The 18,188-nt window shown below is 38.4% G+C and overlaps 1 protein-coding gene across 1 annotated transcript in view; it reads left to right on the top strand.

The window, feature by feature from the left end:
- The first annotated feature begins 13,517 nt into the window (after positions 1-13,517).
- Positions 13,518-18,188, top strand: part of LOC117989523 (connectin-like) — a 40,787-nt gene continuing 36,116 nt past the window's right edge. The window contains exon 1 of the mRNA XM_034976897.2: positions 13,518-13,611. The gene's annotated coding sequence lies outside the window, so the exon portion shown is untranslated. The remainder of the gene's footprint in view (positions 13,612-18,188) is intronic.

Genomic DNA, 18,188 nt, shown 5'->3' with positions numbered 1-18,188 from the left:
CGTGATTTCTTACATACCAGGGTGCATTTGTTATTTCCCTGAGTACTTTGTTCTGGAATCTCTGTATTACTTGAACATTGGTCGGTTTAGTACACCCCCAGAGTTGTATACCATACGTCCATACAGGCATCAGAACTTGCTTGTATAGCATAAGTTTATTATGTAATGAGAGCGTGGAATGCCTTCCAAGCAGCCAATACATTTTTTTGTAGCGTAATTCTAACTCCTCACGTTTCTTTTTAACATGAGCTTTCCACCGAAGCTTTGCGTCAAGCGTCATACCCAAGTACTTCGCTGTATTTACGTAGGGAATAAGTTGCCGATTTAGATAAATTGGGTGATATTTTGGTAACTTATTGGTAAAATCTATATGCATAGATTTCGACTCGTTTAGCTTAATTCGCCACTTTATAGTCCAATCGTTGACTTTATTTATGGCAGCTTGAACTTTTTCTACTGCTTCTTCGTGACTTTCTCCAGTTGCTATTATGGCAGTATCATCAGCGAATGTTGCAATAGTGTTATTTTCTAGTGCTGGAATATCACAGGTGTATAATAAGTACAGGACCGGACCTAAGACACTTCCTTGTGGTACCCCAGCTTTAATTTCCTTGAGTTCAGAATACGCATCTTCTTGACGAACTCTAAACCATCTATTTGAGATGTATGATTCAAGAATATCTGCAAATGACTTTGGTAGCATATTTCTGAGTTTATAGATAAGCCCTTCGTGCCACACTTTATCGAAAGCTTGCGCTACGTCTAAAAAGACTGTAGAACACACTTTCTTATTTTCTAATGATTTCTCTATTATGTCAGTAATTCTGTGGACTTGATCTATCGTTGAGTGTTTTTCACGGAATCCAAATTGGTGATCTGGTATTAATTTTCTCTCCTCTAGTATAGGTTTTATTCTTTTGAGTAACAGTTTTTCAAATAATTTTGAAATAACTGGTAATAAAGAGATTGGTCTGTATGATGTTGTTTCATGGGGTGGTTTCCCCGGTTTAGCGATCATAATAACTTCAGCAACTTTCCATAACTCAGGTACATGTCTTAGTCTAAATGATGCATTTATGAGATTGGTAAGTTTCACTAAAACTTTCCGAGGTAGGTTTTTTAAAATTTCTCCGGTAATGAGATCATATCCTGGAGATTTTTTTTTGCTTAAATTGAACTTTATTTCTTCAGATACTTCCTTTGGTGTCACAAGTCTGATATTTTGCAGGTCATCTTGTCTTTCTTCATTCTCACTGAAATCAATTGTATGGCCCTCATTTGGTTGGAATATATCTTCCAGATGCTGAGCGAATCTATTAGCTTTTTGAATGTTATTGATAGCCCATTTTCCATTTGATTCTTTAATAGGTGGTATATGTGTGATAGGTCTTTTTAGATTACCTGTTACTTTCCAAAGAGAATAGTCAGTTTCTCGGTCATTGGTCAAGCTTCGTAGGTAATCATTTAACGAATGTAATAACACTAGCTGTATACAAAAAAAGTATAAATGAAATGTCTTTCTGTAAAGCGCAACATCAAAAAGTTTAGAAAATATTCGCATCGAATTCAGAATTTCAGAACCTCCTCCTATTTGTAACAAGTATAAGTAAAAGTAATCCTAAAAATCATTTTTAAACCAAGTCAAGTTAAAGTCTTTTGCGACACTGATCAATCTCATATTTAATCTTTGAAAAGTCAAAGTCAAAGTCAAAGTCAAATGATTTATTCAAAATAGGTAATAAATTACTCTTTTTGATGGTCAGAAGTTATCAATCAAGTGTAATGTAAGCAGGCAAAACCGCATTAAAAAAATGTATTTCAACCAAGTTAGTTAAAGAGAATTACGTACAGAAAGGAAAGAAAAGAAAAGAACTAAGTACAAAGATAACGAAGCCACTCCACAGAATATTAATGACCCGCTGCAAATGATCAAGTACCCACTTCTTTTACTGAGGCGGGATATTCGTGGATTTATTCTTTTAATTTTTATATTTCTTTATGAAAGTTTCTGTGCAAATTATAGTTCACTCTGGTTATAATAAGAAGGTGGCATGGCATGGTTTAGTTGCAAAAGCGCATATTAATCGATGGTGCTGATTAAACAACGTTAAACCAAGTCGGTAACTGGATGGGTGACCGATTCCGATGCCTTTGCCTAACACTACGTAAGCCAGTTTGGGTCGCTCCTTCGCCCCACGATTACTCTGTCTAGACGGCTTTGTCGAACCTCTATAAGGTGCTTTTTTAAATTTTTTTATTCAGATTCAGGTTAGCCCTTGACTGCATTCTCACCTGGTGGCAAATGATGATGCAATCTAAGAATTGTGTGTCATTGAGTGTCAAAGTGTTTTTTTTCCAATACGTGCTACCTAATATAATCGTTTTTTCTGTAGGTACATTGATAATTTCAAAAAAACATATTACCTACAACCACACGTAAAGATTATACACACTACTTTTTAGCTACAGAGAGGTAAGTTTAAACTGATTTATCAAATTATCACTTATAATACCACAAGAGTTTCAAAATTATCGGGTATTTCCCGATAGGTTCGTTGCAAACAAATGAAGGAGTCAAGTTTTTCAGGTTAAAAAATCTTTTAACTTTTAACCTGAAAAACTTGACGACTTTATTTGTTTGCAGGGAACCTTGAGGGAAGTGCCAGATAATTTTGAAGCTCGTGTGGTATTCGGGGGATTATTTTTCCGTCCCAAATGTCGGCCAAAATCTCCAATTTTCACAATTGAATTCAACCTGTCAGTTTGACGTGTGGTTAATTTGACTGGATCATGTTTGTTTTTTATATGTAGCAACTACCAGAGAAAATTTTCAAAAAATTATCAGTATAATACCATGTAGGTTGTACCACGTGACGTCGAATGGTGCAATTCTATTGGTCGACATTTGGGTCGGAAAAATAATCAAGGTATATTTTAAAAATTGGCGTTTATTATTTAGTGACCGAGGGAGCGAGGTGACAGGTTAGACAATTTTCCACCTGATTGGGTAGATTTGGCTGTATCTGTATGATTCTCAATTTTTGACCTAACTAGACGCAGGAGTGACAGTCCGATGACACACCTGTGTCATAGGTCGGGACATCGTTTAGCTGGACATAGAGTAGGTAAAGTTGTTACAGAGGTAAGAATAAACAAAATAATAATGTTGTTTTTGTTGTTTTATTTTGAAAATATCACAATAAAACTTAAAGCTAGCTCTCTAATTACCTACAATGGTTTTTAGCCGTACTTATGCCCTATAGAGAGAAAAAACTTTGTTTAATGTTTTTTTAAAAAAAATGAAAATATTACAATAAAACTAGCTAGCCTTATCTACACAAATCATGCCCGCGTGGAATGTTGCCATAAGTTCTGGCTGCATTACCGCTTTGGACAGCCAGGCTGATCCGTTGCGCAAAAAAATGAGCCAGCATGATATTATATCGTAACGCGTAGAAACGCGCTGTGCAGCGCCGCGCCGCAGCTCTAGTGCGCATGCACCATACGAAATGATTGAAATAATATTTTGACGCTTTGTGCCGCGCTTTGCAGCGTTGCGCAGCGCCGCTGTAAGAGCGGGGGCACACGATGCGTTGCGGCGCCGGAGCGGTGTCGCTGCGTCGTCTTACATAGAAATATCAGTGGCATGTCACACGATGCGCTCCGGCGCCGCACCGGACTTGCATCCACCGAGACGAGGCGGGGAGGGGTGAATGCGTATTGCGTGGCGACGCGACGTCGGAGCGGCACCGCTCAGTTGTTTTTATTAACAGGCTGTCCAACGCTGCACGGCGCCGCTACGACATAACAACGTTGCGGCGCCGTACCGCTCGTGTGCCCGCTGATACCGTGAAATCTTTGCGGAGCGGCGCCGCAACGCATCGTGTGCCCCCAGTCTAATGCGGTCCGGCCTAGCAATAACATTTTGCGCGGCAACGAGGTCTGTACGGACTCGACTTCAAACTTGCATCCCTCAGCGTAGGTACTGCGTGTCCACACTGACCGCGCACCGCGTGAGGTTTATATGGACCTTGCTTATGAATAATTGAATAATGTTGCTCTTATCGCAACACTCTCCCATATATCTCTATGAACAAAGTTATCTGTGAAAGGACAAAGGGATTCTATTATTTATGCACCCATTTTCTATTTCACTTTTCTATTGATATGGGTTCGTATTATATACGCGTCAAGCGTGATAATATACAGGAAATTTGGTTGTTTATTACATACAATAGGTATATTATGTAGGTATATTTTCTATTTTTTGTTTATTCGATCACAAGTTAGCTTACTTATTACTAGCTGACGCCCGCGACTTCGTCCGCGTGGATTTAGGTTTTGAAATCCCAGGGGAACACTTTGATTTTCCGGGATAAAAAGTGGCCTATGTCACTCTCCAGGTCTTTATCTATACCCATGCAAAAATATCGCCAATCCGTTGCTCCGTTGCGAAGTGATTGAAGGACAAACCAACACACTTTCGCATTTACAATAATATGTGTAGAGATTACTTAATTTGAAGTTCAGAAGTTCAGAAGGTCTCGACAGACAGATTCGTTCCATCCCAAGTAAACTCAAATATCCCTTCAGTTGATCAACTAAACTAACTAACTAAACTACTAAAACCTAAACCTAAAGACTGGCCTAGTAGGCAAGACTATAAAATCTGAAATCGAAAAATAAAGGTACAGCTGTTTCCTGAGTATTGTCTGTTACAATTTGTCTACAAAGTAGCGTTTAATATTAAAGAGGTTAAAAGTGTATAATTGGCGTCCTATATCAGCGCGCCTTTTTGCGAAGTTGCCAATAAATAAAGGTAAATGGCAAAAGGGATGCCATCAACTACACCTGCTGGCTTGCGAACTTGCTTCACAATAATATGGCGGCGGCTTTTTATTTTGCCAGGACCTCAGACAAAGGATGAAGGTGAACTTGGCATAAAAATAATAATACCTAAGTGTATGAAAGCTCTGAAGGGTGATAAAGACAAAAACCACATTTTTTTGTCTTTGTCATAGTTTAACATTTTTTTGGTTGTTGTCATCTGTGCAAAATGCAAAAAATCACGTCGATCCGTTGCTCCGTTGCGACGTGATTGAAGGACAAACCAACAAACAAACACACTTTCACATTTATAATAGGAGTAGTTTGTCTACAATATTAAAGAGGTTAAAAGTGTATATGTTCCCGTACCTCAAAAGGAAAAACAGAACCCTTATAGGATCACTTTGTTGAGCTGTTTGTCTGTCTGTCAAGAAACCTACAGGGTACTTCCCGTTGACCTAGAATCATGAAATTTGGCAGGTAGGTAGCTCTTACAGCACACATTCGGGGAAAAATCTGAAAATTGTGCATTTGTTGTTACATCACACAAAAAAAAATTAAATTGTGGTCATGAACTAATAATTGGTATTTTCAATTTTGGAAGTAAGATAACTATATCAAGTGGGATATCATATGAAAGGTCTGTGCATCCTAAAACAATTTTTTTTTAATTTTTATGCATCATAGTTTTTTAATTTTCGTGCAAACTGTCGAAAAATACGACTGTAGTACGGAACCCTCGTTGCGCGAGCCTGCCTCGCACTTGGCCAGTTTTATTAAAGCAACTGCTGAGTTTCTAGCCGGCTCTTCTTGGTAGAATCTTCATTCCGAACCGGTGCTAGAGTTTTGACTTATCATGATGTCCTATATGAAATGAATAGATTCATTTCATCCTCTGCTCATTTGCTCGCTATTATTATTTTTAAAAGCTGTATCTATGAAAATAAGCTATCCCTACAACGAAGGTTGCATTATAATCATATCGCGGAATGTCAACTCTTTCCGCTATATTCTCACCGTTTGCATTGCGAGGTTGCTCATTCTTATTTCGATTTAGGTTTTTAAAAATCCCATGGGAACTCTTTAATTTTCCGGGATAAAAAGTATCCTAAGTCCTTCCCCGGGATATTAGCTAACTCTGTATCAAATTTCATCAAAATCGGTTGAACGGTTGGGCCGTGAAAAGCTAGCAGGCAGACAGACACACTTTCGCATTTATAATATTAGTACATTCTAGGATTAGTACCATTCAAACTGGTCTGGGCCGTGATAGCCTAGCGGTTAAGATGTCCGCCCCGTATTCGGCAAGGTCGGGGTTCGATTCCGGACACGCACCTCTAAATTTTCGGAGGTTCAAGCAATTGAATATCACTCACTTTTAACGGTGAAAGAAAATATCGTGAGTCGCGTACTTAGGTGGTATGTTAAGTATTACCTATAACATTACTAGCTGATGCCCGCGACTTCGTCCGCGTGGTCTCAACAAACTTCAAACCCCTATTTTACTCTTTTAGGGGTAGAATTTTCAAAAATCTTTTCTTGACTGATGTCTATACGTCATAATAGATAGCTATCTGCATACCAAATTTCAGGCCGATCCGATAGATCAGTCAGTTAGTCAGTCAGTCAGCTTTTGCTTTAATATAATCCTAGCTTATGCTCGCGACTTCGTCCGCGTGGACTACCCAAATTTCAAACCCCTATTTCACCCCTTTAGGGGTTGAATTTTCAAAAATCCTTTTTTACCGGATGCCGACGTCATAATAGCTATCTGCATGCCAAGTTTCAGCCCGATCCGTCCAGTAGTTTGAGCTGTGCGTTGATAGATCAGTCAGTCAGTCAGTCACGTTTTCCTTAGCACGCGTGGATCAAGAAGCATAATAAAATAGTAGCACATAGTAGTTTCATATTCTCTTCGATAATACAAACAAGTTGAACCTTACTTTTTCCCGCACTTTTCCTCATTATTAATGAGGGTTGTAGTTGTACTTGTTTCACTAACGAGGTTTTTTAATTGTGACAAGTTCTCGAACAAGGTTTCTTTTTTGTTTATACCTACTAGTAACTAGGTAATTCATCAGTGTTTTTCAGATTCTGTACCTCAAAAGGAAAATGCCCTTATAGCCCTTATAACCCTTAGGCTAAGGCCACATTACTTATTGCTAAGAGCCTTGCTTATTGCTAAGAGTCAAGCTACTCGCTTAGTGACCTGCGGGGTGGATTCGCTAACTCAGTGTCTAACACAGAATGATAGCCACCGATGTTGGTCGGTTCTACATTGCTGCTTCACTGGGTGGTAGTAAAATATTTTTTCGTAGAAAACCTTCAACGGATAAAAAAATGAGCTCTGTGGCTATCGTTCAGTGTTAGACACTGAGTTACTGAATCACCTAGCTGATCCTAGTAAACAGACGTAGCACACTATTGCAGTTGGTCACACTCAGTGTGTGCTGTGGTAGCCTAGTGGTTTGGACGTCCGCCTTCCAATCGGAGGTCGGCGGTTCGATCCCGGGCACGCACCTCAAACTTCTCGGAGTTATGTGCGTTTTTAAGTAATTAAAATATCACTTGCTTTAACGGTGAAGGAAAACATCGTGAGGATACCTGCATGCCTGAGAGTTCTCCTTAATGTTCTCAAAGGTGTGCGAAGTCTGCCAATCCGCACTTAGCCAGCGTGGTAGACTATGGCCAAAACCCTTCTCACTCTAAGAGGAGACCCGTTCTCTGTAGTGAGCCGGCGATGGTTGGATCATGATGATGATGGCACTCAATGTGTGCCCTCAACAATGAGGAACAAGAAGCTGAGAGAGGTAGTCTACCAAAACTCGGGAGCTTTTAATATCGTAATAGGTCACGTATGGGCAATATTGGGGGATGGCGCCTAACACAACACTAACTTTAGTACAAGTTTGTACACCGCGTTAACGTTAATAGATTTCGAGTTTTGAAACACTAAAACGTTAAAGTAAAATCAACTTATTTTAAAGTCGTACATTCAATACGAGTAATTATTATTATCACTTCGACTGTTTTTCCCTTGGGCGCTGGCTGTAGATACTAAATGCATGGATGGATTACACTTTCACGTTAAAGTGTTTCGATACTAGACTTGTCGAGATATGTGTACTCGTTTTAAGCCTTATTCATGTAGCCACCGTGTGTTTATAGCCGATTGTAATGTCCATCTTCAGAAAAAAAGTAGAGTTACCTATAAGTCTGTGGCCTAGGTGGGAGCTGTGCGTCCTGCGGGGCGGACAGCAGGCGCGATGCCATACATTCCTTGCCGCTCGGCTCCCGCTCTCGATTAGGACATGTCCGCGCGTCTTTCTTACAATTTCTCGTAAATATTAAGAGTTTGTTCTACACACGGGACGATGAGAGCCAGTGCTCTCACCGCGGTTGCAGGCTAAGTGTTTCGATACTGAGAAAACTATCAACGTTATCGATATATGTAGACTCGTGCTAAGCCTCCAGGCCTCAGTCACGTAACTACCATGTGCTTAGCCGAGTATAACCCCCACCTCCAGAACAAATGTAGCGTAACCTATAATTTGCAGAATTTCAACTCCTATTCCAAAACTATTTCTACCGTACCTACTGGGGTAAGTAAGGGTGCTGTTCTTCCCAGCATAAATAAATACACAAAAAATAATTCACATATTATTATGGCAGTTCCATACGTTTTTTCCGTACGTTTTTTTCCCGCAAAATCTGTGAACTATAGAACTACATACAAAAAAAGCGCGCGCACACCTGATTTTAATACATTTCATCGAAAATGCTGTCTTATCTTTTTAAAAAGTAGCTTATGCTCGCGACTTCATCCGCGTGGACTACATAAATTTCAAACCCAATTTCACCCCCTTAATGGTTGAATTTTCAAAAACCCTTTCTTAGCGAATGCCTACGTCATAAACCCTATTTTACTCTTTTAGGGGTTGAATTTTCAAAAATCTTTTCTTGACTAATGTCTACGTCATTCTAGCTTTTCTTGACAAATGTCTACGTCATACATGCGAAATTTCAGCCGGATCTGTCCAGTAGTTTGAGCTGTGCGTTGATAGATCAGTCAGTCAGTCAGTCACCTTTTCGTTTTATATACCTACTTATTTAGATAACAGAATAACGTATGATGTACATAATTGTGACACCGCATAAGCATCTTACACTGCACCCGTGCGAAGCCGGGGCGGGTCGCTAGTATTATATAGTGAAATATTATTCATTGCATAAAATAACTTATTACCATAATAATACTCTCGTTATATTGTTTCGATTCGCGCCAGTTTCCTCGATACATATCTGACGGTTTTGAATTTCATTAAAAGTTTGATTGCGTTAACTTTCGTAACAATGAAATTGCCACGTTTTATTTTATATATTATTTCAATTTATTATAATATTGCTGCAGAAAATTTACAAAAAACATTTTCAAGTTAATTTTATAATGAAATGAGAACCCATCACTTTTATTAAATAACACGTCATGAAAACTGTACAGGGTGTAACCAGAACGCTTGCAAAAACGAAGACAGGTGATAGTATTGATTACTGATACGATTCCACAACAAAAAACGCGAAAATAAAATAAATAATATTATATTTTGTAAAAGTTCACGATATATTGCGAATAAAACATCTGACTGACGCTAGAGGTCAACGAACGTAGCGTAAGTAGTCCACTTGAGCCTCAATAGCTCGACGGGTAAAGGAGTGGACTGCAAACCGAAAGGTTGACGGTTGAAACCCCGCCCGTTGCACTATTGTCTATTATCGTACCTACTCCTAGCACAAGCTTGACGCTTAGTTGGAGAGGAAAGGGGAATATTAGTCATTTAACCAGTGATATTTAACATGGCTAATATTCTTTTTTTTTAAAAATGCCGCGTCGTAGGCGGGGTATTGAGCTGAGTTTTACACGCTATACTTTGCTGGTTTGAAAAGTACTAATAGGTTTGAAGACATAATACAATGTAAATACCGAGTATAAAATATAACCTACCGTTATAAATAAGTAGGTAGGTACGATATTTTTGTAGAATAATCGATATTTTGAAGGGGGATTATCAGGGCTTCACTCGAATTCTCTAATGAAAAAAAACCTTTGCTCGCTTTGACGCGGTACATATGGGAGTGGTTAGTGAAATTTTGCTTTTCCATTTGTCAGTTAAATAGAACGCAATAGTAATTAGGATCGCGAGCGCAGCAAGCGTGAATTTTCTTTTTCAATACAGAAAAAATTAAAGGGAAAGAGACAATATGCTCAACCATACAACATATTTTATGTTTTAGATGTATACATCTATTCAATTCATTCGAAGCATCATGACGTTGTCCTGGCAATCAGCAACCTCAACACGTACTTGATTAGGTTTGGGGTGAAACAAGACTAACTTAGTTGCTTACTATTTGGTGATTGCTAAGCAAATAAACTTAGGCCCCTAATGTTACGTGTTAGACAAGTTTGAGAAAAATAACAATCCATACTGATATTGTAAATGTGAAAGAGTGTCTGTCTGTCATTTAACCTATTCATGATTAATCCGGTTAACCGATTTTTTGACGTTCGGTACAGTGATAGCTTAGGTACATCCCGGAGATGGATATTATAAGCTATTTCTTATGCCAGAAAATTAAAGAGTTTCCACGGGATTTGTGAATAATCTAAATCGCAGCGGACGAAGTCGTGGATATCATTTAGTTAGTAACTCGTAGGAGTCGAAAGCATATCTTAAATATATAAAAGGAAAAGGTTACTGACTGACTGACTGACTGATCTATCAACGCACAGCTCAAACTACTGAACGGATCCAGGATCCATATTAAACCATTACTTCTAACCAACATTTAAGTACTAACTTGAAACTGAGATCGTTTACATCTTAGCCTGAGAGAACGTAATTTGAGAGACTTAACCTTCAGTTAAAATGAGACACAGCGATACAACGCTGTCTCGTTTTAACCGTGTCTTAAGACTTAAGTCTGACCAATGTAAAAGTGACTATAGATCTCATCCTAAGACTTCATCATCACCTACCATCAGATGAGATAACAGTCAATGTCTTCGAAAAAAAACGTAAATCATTAATTAACAAATGACAAAGCTACTTTAAAAGAATTCCAAAAAGCATTAGATTTCAAAACAATCGTTTCGTAATATTCTATTGTGTTGTTTTTCCTTTAACTGGCTTTGTTTGGTAAATACATACAACTTCTAAGGAACAGACTTTAAGGCTGAAGTGACATAAGACGCGGCAACAGCGCAGTGCGATGATATTCTGCAGGGTATCGCATGAAAACGATTTCATATACGACTAGCTCATGCGTGGACTACATAAATTTCAAACCCTATTTCACCCCCTTAGGGGTTGAATTTTCAAAAATCCTTTTATTTTATTTTATTCAGATACAAGTTAGCCCTTGACTGCAATCTCACCTGATGGTAAGTGACGATGCAGTCTAAGGTGGGAGCGGGCTAACCTGGAAGGAGTATGGCAGTTTTTATTAAACCCATACACCTTTGGTTTCTACACGACATCGTACCGGAACGCTCAATCGCTTGGCGGCACGGCTTTGGCGGTAGGGTGGTAACTAGCCACGGCCGAGGCCTCCCACCAGACCAGACCAGAAATTTAGAAATTATAAAATTCCAAATCCCTGCCAGGAATCGAACCCGGGACCTCCCACTAATAAGACCACAGCGCTTACCACTGCGCCAGGGAGGTCGTCAAAAAGTCGTCTTAGCGGATGCCTACGTCATAATAGCTATCTGCATGCCAAATTTCCGTCACGCGTTGTGTTTATTTCAAGCTTTACGCGACGTTGTAAGATCCTTTGTTTTTCTTAATTTTCCGGTACAAAATCAGCTCAATGATACAAAATACTACGTACGCTTCGATGTAACTGATTTGGTTTGATTTCTAGATGGGACAAGTTGAGGTTTTTATTTTTCTTTATTCTCTGAATTGGGTATTTTCCTACTTTTGAATTTGATAAATATTATTACTTTATTATAAACTAGGATAAACATAATGACGTACGTTGAAAAATATATTAAAATCCAACAAATATTTACAAAGTTACAGGCATTTTAATATTGGAGTGGGAGGGTCTTCTCTATCACTTCCTATCACTTTCTCGCAAAACGAAAATTTGTATGAAACCGCACGAAGCTACTATGGCATTAGTAGGTGTGACGTCAAACTGCTGGTTCGCTATCTCTGTCTAAACAGAAATATTTAAATGCTTATAACTTTTTGTTATTTGATCGATTAATTAGTTTTTTTAGTTTACGTCATTATTTTTATTCTAGTTTATAATAAAGTAATAAAAAAATTGGAGTCAAATACCCAATTAAGGGTCTGATGAAAAACATCGTTGCTTCACCTAGAAACGTCATGTACCTGCAGGGTGATTGGCTAACTCAGTGTCTAACACTGAATGATAGCCACCTAGCTCATTTGATATTTTGTTTTTAATCCATTGAAGATTTTTTACGAAAAAATATTTTGATGTCACTCAGTGTACAGCCAACCAATGTCAAATGTGCTCGGTGGCTATTATTTATCGTGACACACTGAGTTAGCGAATCACCCCGCAGGTTACCTATATTTCCGACGGGTTGTACCTTTTGACCGATTTACGCTTAGGTAAATATACCTTGTGGATAGATGCAGTGCCTACAAAGTAAAAACACTGTGCTTTCCTGTTGTGAGGTCGCTATTAGAGCTTTATTGTACGCCAACCTTTATCGGCTTTCCTGATTATTTCAAAAGCTTATTTTCATCTTTTATGACCAACACGAATCATTTATTAGGCGTAAACTTAGAGTTGGGTTGAATCATCACAGCAATATCAAATTAAGCACACTTCTTTATGAACTACTAGCTGATTCCCGCGACTTCGTCCGCGTGGAATTAGATTTTTTAAAATCCCGTGGGAACTCTTTGATTTTCCGGTAGGTATAAAAAGTAGCCTATGTCACTCTCCAGGTCTTTATCTGTAAGAACTTATGCAAAAAATCACGTCAATCCATTGCACCGTTTCGACGTGATTGAAGAAAAAACCAACAAACCAATAAGTAAACCAACAAACCAATAAACCAGCAAACCAACAAACAAACACACTTTCGCATTTATAATGAGGGTAGGTACTGAATACTGATGTATATGTCAAACAACAAAGACCAGAAAAATCTGTCAAGTGCGAGTCGGTCTCACACAAAGAGTTCCGTACCAATACAAGAAAAACTTTTTAATTTTTTAATTTTCATGGCGGCTACTTTAAAATTTTGATTGTTTGTTATAGCGGCAATAGAAATATATAAGTATTCCGTAAAAAATTCAACTCTCTATCTATTGCGGTTCACAAGACACAACCCGCTGACGGACGGACGGACAGACAGACGGACAGCGGAGGCGGGACCTATGGTCCCGAAGGCAAGCTTCGGGTACGGAACCATAGCAATTAGGACCTTAACGCTCAAATTAACGGTCTTGTGTCATATCTAAGGACACAATTAACTACGCCAGTTAAATAAACTGATGAAAAGAAATTAACAAAGCACAAATTAAGAGCTTAAAGCTCAATTAAACCACGCTCAAGTCACATCTAGCATCCCTATCCCTTCAAACTTCAAAGCTTACTTGTGCTTTTACAATGGCCTCAGGAAATTTCAGTCTATCCGATACCGTCGTGAGGTATACACGTGTGTCCCGTGATTATAGAACTCTTGTACAGAACTTACGAACGAACTCGGAAGTGTTCTTAGTGATTGTTAATTAGGTATAGTATTTTCTTATATAATATTTTTAATCTGTGTCTTGGTGTGAGAGTTCTATTTCTCGGATTGAATTTTGGCGGTAAACTTTAGTTAATAAGTTATTTAAGTATGTCAAGTTACTTTAATTTTCAGATAATTTTATGGAAGAATCTCTTATGTTTTTTCCTTATAATATCTTATAATTCAGCTACCTCATTTTGTTTGTAACAATAAGTTTTCTTTAATATTATGTAACTAGCTGACGATACCAATTTGCGTGGATTTAAGTTTTTTTTAATCCGTTTTGACTCTGATTTTTCGGCATAAAAATAAACATAAACGAGATGCAAGCTACGTACCTATCTGTGTATTAAATTTCGCCAAAATCGCTTAATCGGATGGGCCATGAAAAGGTAACAGACTGACAGACTTACACATTTTCGTATTTTTAATATTAATATAATATGGGTAATAAATAATATGGGTAAATTAGTACGGGTTTTGCTGAGAAAGTAGGTATACCTACCTCTTGAGGTGACGAAGTACGCTCGACCGAACCTGTTTGCTTTTCACTTGACATTGTATGAGAAAGGTGAGAGGCACGATGATTTTCATTTTTCACTGAAATCAAGGGTTTAGAAAAATTATTATTGAGAAAAAACTACTGAGTTTATGTTTGCAAAGTATAGTTATTTCAACTAATGAAGATGGAAACAAATAAACTATTAATAAACTTAAATCTAAAAAAAAAGAAAACAATATTAAATTAAAACTAAAATAAATTAAATTAAATCTAAAACCTCATCGAGACCACCGCAGCGAGGCATTGTACCCAAGATGCTGGCAGCATTACCCCTTTGGATGGCCAAACTAATTCTTTGGCCAAGGTAGCTGCCAGCTCTCGGGTCCCCGGTTGACTCGATAACTCTTTTCGCAATTTCTTCAAAAAGAGCTCGAGCCCCCGGGCCCCACGGCCCCAAGGTCTCCACACCAAAAGGCACGAATACGAAGCTCCCATCGAGGTTTTCATATTTGCGCCTTTTGGCCTGTTCGGCGCTGATGGCCGCTGCACCCGCCATAGAGGAGGTCGCCTGAATGTGGGATGCAGCTAAAGTGTCTACACAAGTTGCATCCCAAACAAGCGACCTGCCCATCTTCCACGGTACGAGCGTCATACCATCAGGTCTCTTGCCATCGCCACGTGCCAAACCAATAGGTTCTAGTACAGCTGGCACATGGGCGGTGGCAAGGGACCTCCGGATGATGTCGTTAAGGGTACTATGGCGGGAGAAGCGACCAGCGCTTCTCGAACAGGAGAGCCCATGGTGGCCGAAGGCGTCAACGCAGTCACCGCAGTGGCAACGGTGAGGCTGGTTTATTGTGGCGCCAAGCCTAAGACCAATCAAAACAGAAAGTGTCGTATGGTCTAACAGAGTGCCCAGGTTGGCAGAGGGAAGAGCATGTAGCCAGAAGCCGGACTCTTTTGCAGAGACAGCGAGAAGACGAGCACGGTCTTTTTTAGAATTTGCGTTTGCTAGTAAAGTGTCAAATGTCGTTTTGCAAATAATGTCGTCCCACTGTCTCTGGGAAGAAAGAGAAACCGGCACTTGGCTGGGACTATGCATGGACCATTCATTTCTTGCCTCTGTTAAGCCAGACACCTCTATGGAACCCAAAGAATTGGATATAATCTTGCCATAGAGAGTGTGTGTACTGTAAACAGAGGAAAGAAATGCTGGCAGCGAAACACTAGAAATTTTGCGAATTCCCAGACCTCCATACCTGATTGGAAGAGAAGCCTGGGACCATGCTTGATTACTTATTGGACAATTTAGAATACTAGTGAGAATATTTTTAACAAAAGCATCTAAATTGTCCAATAAAGTATTAAATTTCCAAAGTGGAGAACATCTTAGATAGTAAGTAAATTTTGGAACAAATAAACAAAACCGCAATATTGTGAGAGCCATATGTGGATTAATTTCAAACAGACGGTGGGAGTTACTACTAAATTTTGAAATAGTATTTTCAACAAATTGAGGAACTGATGCATCTAGTACGGGAGCCCCTAGGAGACGAAGTGACTCATCATTTAAAATTTTAATACCAGGAGCCAACATATTGAATTTCTCTAAAATATCTAATTTAGAATCAGCCGAAAACGAATTTGGAACATATATTTCGCATTTATCAAAGTTTAGTTCTAGGCCAATAGATTCAAATTTTGATATAACACTGCTTAGATCGTCCAAAACTGTGTTCACTTCGCCACCTAAGGTCCCATCATCTAAATACCAAACATTGAATTTTGAATTTAGCGTCGAAATGATAGGATGGATAGCCAAACTAAAAACAGCTGGTCCAAGTGGAATGGTCCAAAAACTAATGAATAAATAAACTATGTCTAATGTTAAATTTCTTTAGAATTTTCATACCCCTAATCTTATTTATTTACATCCAAAGTTGTCATAAATTTAGTGTTAAAAAAAAGAATTTTCAAAATCGGTCCAGGCGTCTTCGAGTAATCGGGGAACATACATAAAAAATAAAAAGATTCCGACGAATTGAGAACCTCCTTTTTTTGAAGTCGGTTAAAAATAGGAATCTTTTAAAAAATGGAGCAATTACTCCCCTACGTTTGTATGAAGAAAGCATCGAACTGAGCCCACTTAAAAGTCGAAAAATATACCCATTGCGATATAATTAAGCTTGATTTGAATTTGTTAGACAATATTTGAAATCCAACCCCCTAGAGCCGTGGGGTTACTTAATAAATAAAACTTGATACCTTTGAAACTTTACAGAACAAATAAATAAACATAAACTTGTTACATTGATTTACGCAATTGCGTTCTGGGGTTACAAGTCCTGTACGAGTTAACTTATCACGAAAACGAAGGCAGTGGCTTATTTAATTTACGAGTGAATTTTCTTGCGCGTAAAATTAATTAATTTGTTTGTACCTACTCAGTCTTACAGGCACTTTAGTACAATACGTAGAGGATAATGAAAGTCGTGATAGCCGTCCGCCTCCTATTCGGGAGGTCAGGGGTTTGATCCCGGGCACGCACCTCTAACTTTTCAGGTTATGTGCGTTTTAAGCAATTAAATATCACTAACTTTAACGGTAAAGAAAACTGCAATTATGTAGTTTGATTTTAGTTAGTGACGAGGGGGCTGGCATATAGATTATCTGTAAAAGCCCCTTACAAAATGTCAAATTAAAAAACAAAAAACTGTAGGTATAGGCATTAATTAATTATTGAGAACATTATGGAGAACTCTCGTCTGAGACTTCTCCATATTATGTTCTCAAAGTTGTGTGAAGGAATCATGAAATTGGGCTCAATTTCAGTACAGTTTTAGCCGGCTTAGAAATTAGTTCATGTTAGTACCTACTTAGAAACTATTCTGTAAGGCTACAAAGTCAGGATTAAAGTAAATAAAAACCGTTCAAGTGCGAGTTGGACTCGCATACCAAGAGTTCCATACCATCGTACAAGATATACCTAACAACGCCATGTCCGTCCGTCTGTCCGTCCGTCCTCGGTTAATCTCAGAGACTAGGTACTTAGTGCTAGAAATCTGTAATTTGGCATGGGTATAAATATTAATCACGCCGACAAAGTGGGGTAATAAAATTGTGATAAATATTTTTTTTAGGGTAGCTCCCACCCCATAGTGTGGGGTATCGTTGAATAGGTCTTTTAAAAATACTGTGGGTGTGGGAACATCATTTTTCGATTTCTAGATCCGTTTGTAAAATATGATGTTTTAAAGTGCTAATTTTTATTACAGTCAAGTGTCCCCCCCTCTCTATCAGACAAATGGTAGTATATAGGAACGTGAAAAAATTCACAGCAGTAGTATATATAATCAATTTTAAAGGAAAACTATCATGGCTGAGTAGGGTTCACTGGTTAAGGAGTTATATATCTGTTTTTCGAGGATTGTGACTACGGAACCTTACACTGCGCGTGGCCTGCCACGCACTTGGCCAGTTTTATTTAAATACTGAAATACTTAGGTAATTTGGCTATTGGGAGCGATTTTTTTCCAATAACATTGCGGTGGAATTCATCCAGTTACCGATTGATTTAATACTGCGATAAAACGTACTAAAATAAGTTCCTAATTCTTAAAAATAAAGATAAATGCTCGATGAAAATTGTCGAAGAACGTCTTACGCAGGTAAGGTTGAAAGGAAAATACACTTCAACAAGTTTGGCTATGATAGTAAAAAATATAAAAATAAAGCCCCAAGGTGCCGTCGTGGAAAAATAGGCGTGGAACTTTTTATCGTTCACTTTGCAAATAAAAATGTTGGGCGAAATAGTTATAAAAACTTTTTTATGTGCTCCTTCGAACAGCGGTTCAATAATTCAGGAAAGAGCGGTTATTTTGGAATTTGTTTTTTGCTTTGCGCTCAGAATATCGAGTGTAAGTTTGAGTGAGTGAATTTTTTTCTGTAATTGGCGTTTATCTGTCAATTTGTATAGCAAACCCGGGATGCATACAGAGCGAGACCAATAATAATTAATCTATGCCGGGATGTTTTATTGATGCCCACGGCTTCATTCGCGTGGATTTAGTTTTTAAA

This window comes from Maniola hyperantus, chromosome 16, assembly GCF_902806685.2.
Source record: "Maniola hyperantus chromosome 16, iAphHyp1.2, whole genome shotgun sequence".
In the NCBI taxonomy this organism is placed as follows: domain Eukaryota; kingdom Metazoa; phylum Arthropoda; class Insecta; order Lepidoptera; family Nymphalidae; genus Maniola; species Maniola hyperantus.
This window is presented reverse-complemented; position numbering and strand designations above follow the sequence as displayed.